Source organism: Pongo abelii, chromosome 11 (genome assembly GCF_028885655.2).
Source record: "Pongo abelii isolate AG06213 chromosome 11, NHGRI_mPonAbe1-v2.0_pri, whole genome shotgun sequence".
Taxonomy (NCBI): Eukaryota; Metazoa; Chordata; class Mammalia; order Primates; family Hominidae; genus Pongo; species Pongo abelii.
This window is the reverse complement of record NC_071996.2, coordinates 118827780-118835865: the sequence shown is the minus strand read 5'-3', so window position 1 is coordinate 118835865 and position 8086 is coordinate 118827780. Positions and strand designations below refer to the sequence as shown.

At 37.1% G+C, this 8086-nt stretch overlaps 1 long non-coding RNA gene across 1 annotated transcript; it reads right to left on the bottom strand.

Moving 5' to 3' along the window:
- Positions 1–796: 796 nt before the first annotated feature.
- On the bottom strand, positions 797–7702 carry LOC134759554 (uncharacterized). Its single transcript, XR_010135890.1, has 3 exons — positions 6095–7702; positions 4242–4340; positions 797–2742 (listed from the first exon to the last, which is right to left on the bottom strand). It is a non-coding gene; the product is annotated as an uncharacterized LOC134759554 (long non-coding RNA).
- Between the last annotated feature and the right edge of the window lie 384 nt (positions 7703–8086).

The window sequence follows — 8086 nt, the reverse complement described above, 5'->3', positions numbered from 1 at the left end:
AAGCAGAGGTTGCAGTGAGTCGAGATTGTGCCATTGCACTCCAGCCTGGGTGACAGAGTGAGACTCTGTCTCAAAAAAAGAAAACTAATGCACACTTTTTTTAAATTAGGTGAACCATATGAAATTGCCAATATTGACTGTTGTGACCTACAGAAATAATTACTTCATTTGACTCAATCTAACATTATTTGAGGATGATCAAGCTAATATTATTTGCTGATGGGTTCTTAAAGACTTGACATTTTAGGAAGACACAAAAAAATAAAGGTTTATAAATTTTACTCATCCCCATGTTCTTTACTCCCCAAAATGCACACACCAAAAAAAAGTATATATGTTGACAATTTCTCAGTTCTATGACAGAGAAAATGTCCTCTACTGCCTATCCTGTTGTTTCTAACTGCTGCTATTACCAATTGTGAAGATATTACAGTTTGTGTCTTTTCTCCAATGTGATCTTAAAATGTTTGAGATCAGAAACCATATTTTTGTTTCCAGCACAATGTTTGTTACATTAATAAATTTTCAGGTTTACCAGTGTTGGCACTTTGAAATGCAGAGTTAGTGATTCAATTATGCAAAGTAACATTGGAGAATTTGCATTAGCATAACCACTAGAGAGAAAAGACGTTTTTCAGTGCAGACCCTAGATTGAGACTTTAAAACCCTTTATTTTCAAACTAAAAGAAGAGGTAAGGAGCACTGAAAGTCCCCATGTGCAAAAACAGGACTCAGAGATGATGACCGAGGTGAAAATTGAACAGCTCATCCTTCTAAAACAGCCCATGAGGGCATCTTGAGAACAAAGGACAAAGCAATCTTCATTGTTATAAACTCTTAATTATCCAAGAGGCCAGCAATTGTGTTTTTTTTAACAGAGCTTAAAATACATATATTTTTATTTACCTTTTACGTATGTGGTCAAAAGACACAAAAGGTTAATTCAGTACAAGGTGAAATGTTTGATCCCATGGAAAGAGTTCTGAGACAGAGTCGAGACCAAACAGCTCCTCCTAGTTGTCATTGAGGGCATGACACTTATTATCAAATACTAAGGAAATTTGTTTCTGAAGTGTAACTCTGAGATGGAATAAGAAAACTAGTCATGTATCCTGATCATTGTTGCCTCAAAGTCTGTGTATCAACTTTGTTCCATTCATACAGATAATAAGTGGCTGTGGTTAATTGATGAATAATTGCCAGGTCACTAGAACCCATCCACTTGGGAACTCCTCAGGACTGTGCTTTCAAATTAATACGGTCCGTTCTTTGGGAAATTTTGTTCAGTGTTTTTCTTCTAAACTTTAGAATCTGCCAAATAATTTTACCAATAAAATTTTAGTAATATACAGTACTATTTACAGAGTAATGAACAGAATCTATTTTCAGAACTAACAAAGGAATACTAGCAGTAAAAAAGATCCTGCAAGGATCTTTTTTAAAATCTGCTTAGAAAATAGATATGGTTTAATACCTTAATTTGTAAAAATTTATTTCAGATGGTCTCCTTCAATAGCCCATTTTAAATGTTCTTGGTTCTTTTCTATTATTGTAAGCAGAGGCATGCTGTGTACTCTTAGTATAGTCAATTAACTAATACAAAAGAAAAAATTGGTGAAAAGGTTTTCATCATTGCATGATTCTGTTGCTCTTATAGAATACAAGTATTAGAATTGGAAGAGATCTTGGAAGGCATGCAGTACAATACAAGCATGAGTGACTCCCCTTCAAATACCATCCCCAAGTAATTTTATGTTTTTTGTTCAACTATGGCAGCCCATTTCAATCTTAGATAGCTCTTACCGTTAGGAAGTTCATCTTTATGGTGAAATAAAATCCTACCTCCCTGTAATTTTTATCTTTAGTCATGAAAGTCAAACTGTACTTAAGATGTGGTTATTTTGTTCTTATCTTGCTAGTTATAGTTTAATTACCAGTCTTTAAGCACTATGAAAATTCTAACATTCTCATTCTATCAAACTACATTCTACATTGTACAGCAATTTGTATCTCCATAGAAACAATTCCTACACATAGAATTGTAATTCCCAAATGGCATAATTGTAAACATTTTCTCAGATAACTTCAAAGCCATTTCTGAAATTTCTTCTAAAACATTCACATGAACTCAGATTGTGAAAATGAGTTATACCTCCTTTGAAGTCAAGTCGTTTTTTAATTCCTCCAAATATAAATGTTAAAAACTAAAATGTCAAAATAAGCAATGGTGCTATTAACACAGTTAATACTGAAGGTAAATGTTAAATACATGCTACTTTCTTTGCAAAGAGCATCTGCAAATTTAAAACCAAGAGTGGTTTCATTACAGACAAGTCTACTTGAAAAGTTACATTAAATTGTTTTACACGACATATCTTGGCATTTTACACTTTTTTAATTTTCAAAAGTTTATTTATAGAGAACATAGCTATTAGTGATGATGATTCTAGGTTTAGAGGGAACACATTTTCCCACTTCCTGGTGATTTTCCGTAAGCACAGTCTTTGTGCTCCTCTGGGCCAATTTTCTCATTTTGTTTCTCCTCTGGAGAAGTGAAGTGATGCACTGGCTTTGTAAATTTGGGGAAATTATCCAGACCAGCCTGATCAACTCTGCTCTCCTTTTCTCTCCTGGGTAGGGAGGCTGCTCACTGCAATCTTTGCTGCTCCTCTGTTTGTCCATGCAGTTGGCTTCACTGGAACGGCAATGTGCCCTGTGTGGGCCACTCCTGGCCAGCAGGGACTGCAGAGGATAGAGAAGACTCCCTAACTCTGGGTACACTAGGCAGGTCTCCTTCACTCTCTTCCTGAGCCACTTCCTTCACCTTAGCCCCCATCAGTTCTCTATGTGGAATTCAGGCAGGAAAGAGATGAGCTGTTTAATGAGCGCTCCTCTTACTCCTAGGGACCCTCAAAATGGGAAATCATAAAGTACAGGAGCAAAGATATTTTAATTACTTAAACAGAGGAGAGAAACAAAGCTTTTATTCTTACTAGTGGTAAGGTATGAGCTCTTCATCTCTTCTCTTAGAAACAAAAGCAAATTTAGGACATAAATCTATATTCCTTGCTAAGATGTGTGCTCCAATATTCTGGGTACATGCAAAATGTGCACATGAATGTTTAGGAAGTGCACCTACATCATTATTTTATATTTGGGCATTTTTAGGTGAAGTTAAAAAATTATAATGGACAAAAGCTTTTTTACAGTTATGTAATTTTTGAACCCAAGGAATAAGAATTAATCTAATTCAACATATTTGTTTTACAAATAGGGAAACTGAGGCACAAAGATTTAAGTATTATCAAGTTCACACAGATATATACTGACAGAACAGGAACTGGAATGTCAATTATATAAAAATTGTAATTGATAAATATCATACCACCCAAAGCCATCAATGCCACTGTCAAGCATCTTTGCAATATACTAATGATGTGAATAGACCAAATATAATTTTATCCAGCTTTTACAATGAGAGTAATTAAGTCATTAAATTATACACATACGTACCTTTTCTACAATCATAAGGCAAATCAATAATAAATTAATAAATAACCTAATTTCTATCGGTGCTTACTCTGCCACCAGATTTCACATATTCAACTTTTAACAGTAATTGTACACAGAGATGTGTTACGAAATGGGCTAATTTTCAACCCCAAAGAATTTTTCTCTTAGAACTAACAAGGCAACTTAGACTAGGCTGTACTACTACAGATTCTTGATCATACTCCTGGGTAGCTAAAAATCAAAATAGTTAATGCAAGAATTATAAGAATTATGTACATTATGTGTAACAATTAACTTTCTAAGACAGTTTCTTTTTGTTGTCAATATTAATGACATTTCAGAACTTGAGTTTTAGGCAGTCTTCAGCCAGCAATTTCATCTTACCAAAAACTGAGCTAGCTTTTCACAACATACTCATTTTTGTCTTGAACAATAAATAGTACTCCCCATATTCACTCACATTGTTTTATGCACTATGAGGGCATTTGAACCTCATGGGCTTCTTTCACATCAGCAATTCCAACAGAAGAGATTTCTTTGAATTTTGCTGCTTAGGCAGAAATCCAATATTGAGGCGACAGACAAGGAAACATAAAAATGAATCATGAAAGCTGACGTGTCATTTGGGAGAATGGCAAAGAAGAATACAGCATCGCAAATCAAAACAGATTGAGAGTCTAAAATCGGCGGTTGAGAAAACCTTTCTACGTGGCTGAGAGCTGACTTACCCCAAGAATTGTCATCTCTGGCATGTAGAAGCTTCACCATCTAACCTTTCAAGAGGGATTTATTGAACATTTGTCATGTGCCCAACTTGGTGCTCCATGCTCGAAAGAAGAATACAAAAGAAATCAAAATATTATCCCTGCTCTTAGGAGATTTATTCTTTAATTGGGATGAGAAAATCAGATACCTGAAATAACTAGGCTAATTACAACATAAAATTTCTTAAGCAACTTCCACTCAACCCACTTCCCAACTGTGCTCTGCTTTCCCTCCATAAAATGTACTGGTGATGTCCAAGGTATACTCAAAGCTCATGATTCCACCCTAGCAGGTCACTGCTCTTGTGCTCTTATAATTTGAGTTATATGTTTAACAGAGGTCAGTTGTTGGGTACCAAACTGTTTATTGCCATTGTAATGGATTTGATAATTATGTAATTAAGTTAAGCTGTTTTTGCCTTTTGTATTCGTCTGTTTTTTCATTGCTATAAAGAAATACTTGAGGCTGGGCAATTGGTAAAGAAAAGAGGTTTATTTGGCACACGGTTCTGCAGGCTGTACAAGCATGGCAATATACAGCATCTGCTTGGCTTGTGGGGAGGCCTCAGGAAGCTTTTACTGATGGCAGAAGGTGAAGGGGGAGCAGGTATGTCACAGGGAGAGAGAAAGGGGGAAAGAGAGAAAAGGGAGGAAATGCCAGACTCCTTTTAACAACCAACTCTCCCAAGAACTAATAGAGTGAGAACTCACTCATTACCATGAGGATGGCACCAGGCTACTGATGAGGGATCTTCCCTATTACCAAAACACCTCCGCTAGACCACACCTCCAACATTGGTGACATGGTTTGGCTGTGTCCCCACCCAAATCTCATCTTGAATTGTAGCTCCCATTATCCCCATGTGTCATGAGAGAGACCAAGTTTGAGATAATTGAATCATGGAGGTGGGCTTTCCTGTGCTGTTCTTGTGATAGCGAGTGAGTCTCATGAGATCAGATGGTTTTATAAACAGCAGTTCCCCTGTACATGCTGTCTTGCCTGCTGCCATGTAAAATGTGCCTTTGCTCCTCCTTCACCTTCCTTCATGACTGTGAGGCCTTCCCAACCATTAAATCTCTTTTTCTTTATAAATTACCCAGTCTCAGGTATTTCTTCATAGCAGTATGACAATGGACTAATACAATTGGGGATCACATTTCAACATGAGATTTGGAGGGGGTAAATATCCAAACCATATTATCTTTAAAATCAAAATGTTAAAAGAGAGCAATTCCTAAGAAAACCAATTTGAATTACTTTGGAAAGACTCAATAAAATTGAGATATTTAAAATATTGCTGTTAATTAAGTTTGGGCAAGACAACTATAAAAGATTGGAGAAAATATTATAAGAATCTGGAAGGAAATTTCGCTCAGATGGTCTACACCAGCAGTCAGCAAACTTTTTCCTAAATGAACACAGGGACAATACATTTTAAAAAATAGATGTGGCTATATATTTTTAAACTTCATTTATGAACACTGAAATTTGAATTTCATATAACATTCTTGTGTCATAAATTATTATTTTAAAATTTTTCAACTGCATAAATTCTAAAAATCATTCTTAGCTCACAGGCTGCACAAAAACAAAGGGTAGGCTGGATTTGGCCCCTGGGTTTGCTGACTCCTAGGTTAAGTTACATATCTTAAAGAACAAAGAGAAATTTGGAATTGCTGCCTCAAAAGGCAAATGCATTCTGTTTTTAGTATTCATTTAATTTTATTAAATGTGATACATTATGCTAGTCTCCTTGGGCTGCCATAACAAATACCACAAATTAGGGGGCTTAAATAATGGAAATTGATTTTCTCACAGTTCTGGAGGCTGGAAGTCCAAGATCAAGGTCTGGCAGGGTTTGTTTCTGGTGCAGGCTCTTTTCCTGTTACCTTCCTTTTTCTCTGTGCTTGCCTGGGGTCAGGAAGGCGTACAGGGTTGGGGAGATGTCTCTGGTGTCTCTTCTAATAAGGATGCTAATCTTATAGGATCAGGGTCTTGGTCTCTGAATATTCATACATGTATAGATCACGATTCTTGTTTCCTTCTGACAATATCTTCTCTTTCTACAGTCACAATTTTAGGTTTTAGTTTGTTTTTATTTTTCACTTTCTTCTATTTTTTGCATTGCCTCTTATTCTTTTGTTTTGTATTCTATAAATTCACTTTAACCTTTTGTGTCAGAGGCTTTTCTCAAAGGTTTGGTGACTGATCCTTTGACATCCATTCACGTTTAGAATCGGGACACTAAAGATCTGATTGGAAACTGCGCAGAGGAGTGGAGCTTAGTGACTGATTGGCGACACCGTAGGTGATGGGGTTAGAATCTGGCTGTTTCACTGCAGGACTCCCCAGTGTCAGATCTACAGATTATTGTCTCCAAAGAGACTAAGTCCAGAGAGAACATTTTCAATCCACCACATGGAGAGTAAGCATGTATACCTTCACTTAACTCTCCATTTTTTTTAGCCGTGTGCTTCACCACTATCACCCTCCCTGCCACTGAGTTTGGGGTTTTTCTCGTTCAATCTATCCACACAGCAAATTTCCTGGGTCCTACTTGGGCAAGAGGAGTGGATCAGTCCGTGGCTGGGTAGAATAGGGGCAGGAGTAAAGAGGGCATCCAGTTATTCTTTATGCAGAGACTTTCAAACACCTCTCAGTCCCACTTTCGTTCCCTCCCTTCAGAGGTACCTGAAGCCTTCCATGATTGAGACTTTCCGGGCTTCTTGAATATCAATCAGCTTCCTTTTTTTTTTTTTGGCTTGCAGGCATTAATTCTGTGACCTTAGTTATCACTTCTCCACCTGTGTTCCTTTTTCCAAAATGTTGTTGTCTCTCATCTACTGTCTCCTTTCTTATTCTCTTTATTCTTGTGGGTTTACATTGTTTTCATCTCTGATGATTTCAGGAGGGTGTAGAGGAAATGCACGTGTTCAGTCTACTGTGTCTTAGGTTCGTGCATTTTAAATATTGCCAAAATGTCCTTTTAAAAGATTACCTCAATTTTCACTCCTAAAATCTGTGCACATGTATACCTTTTTCCAACTGACACACTTGCCAATAGTGTACAAAAATCAACCTTTTTATCTCTGCCAGTTGACTAGTACATTTTACATTCCTTAAAACTAGAGCCTACATCTTATCTATCAACGTCTCCTACACACAATGATTGACACAAAAACATCTGTAAGAAAGAGCAAGCATCAACAAATTCAGCCCTTCGGTTAACCAGGCATTTGCCTTTGGGCATATTATGTCATGCCTCTGGAGTTCTATCTATGAACCTAAATTTATCACTCATTCTCTTGTTATCATTAATACTCCAGGTGCTTGGATTCATTTGCTAGGGTTGTAATACAAAGTACCATAGAATGGAGGCCTTAAACCACAGAAATGCGTTGTCTTACACTTCTCGAAACTAGAAGTCCAAAATCAAGATGTCAGCAGGATGGGTTCCTTCTGAAGGTTGTGAGGAAGAATCTATTCCGTGCCTCTCCTCTAGCTTCTGGTGGTTTGCAGTAAATCTTTGTTTCCCCTTGGCCTGTAGCTGCCTCACCCTGATCCTTATCTTCATCTTTCCTGGCATTCTCCCTGCCGGTGTGTCTGTTTCCCCCTCTTATAGGACAGCAGTCATATTGGATTGGGATCCACCCTGATGTACGTGTTTTAACTTGATGACCTCTTTAAAGATCCTATTTCCAAATCAGGTTACATTCTGAAAGACTGGGAGTCCAGACTGAATTCGGGAGGGACATCATTCAAACCATAACAGTTCTCTTAGCAGGTGCTCAAGAATATTTAATGGAAG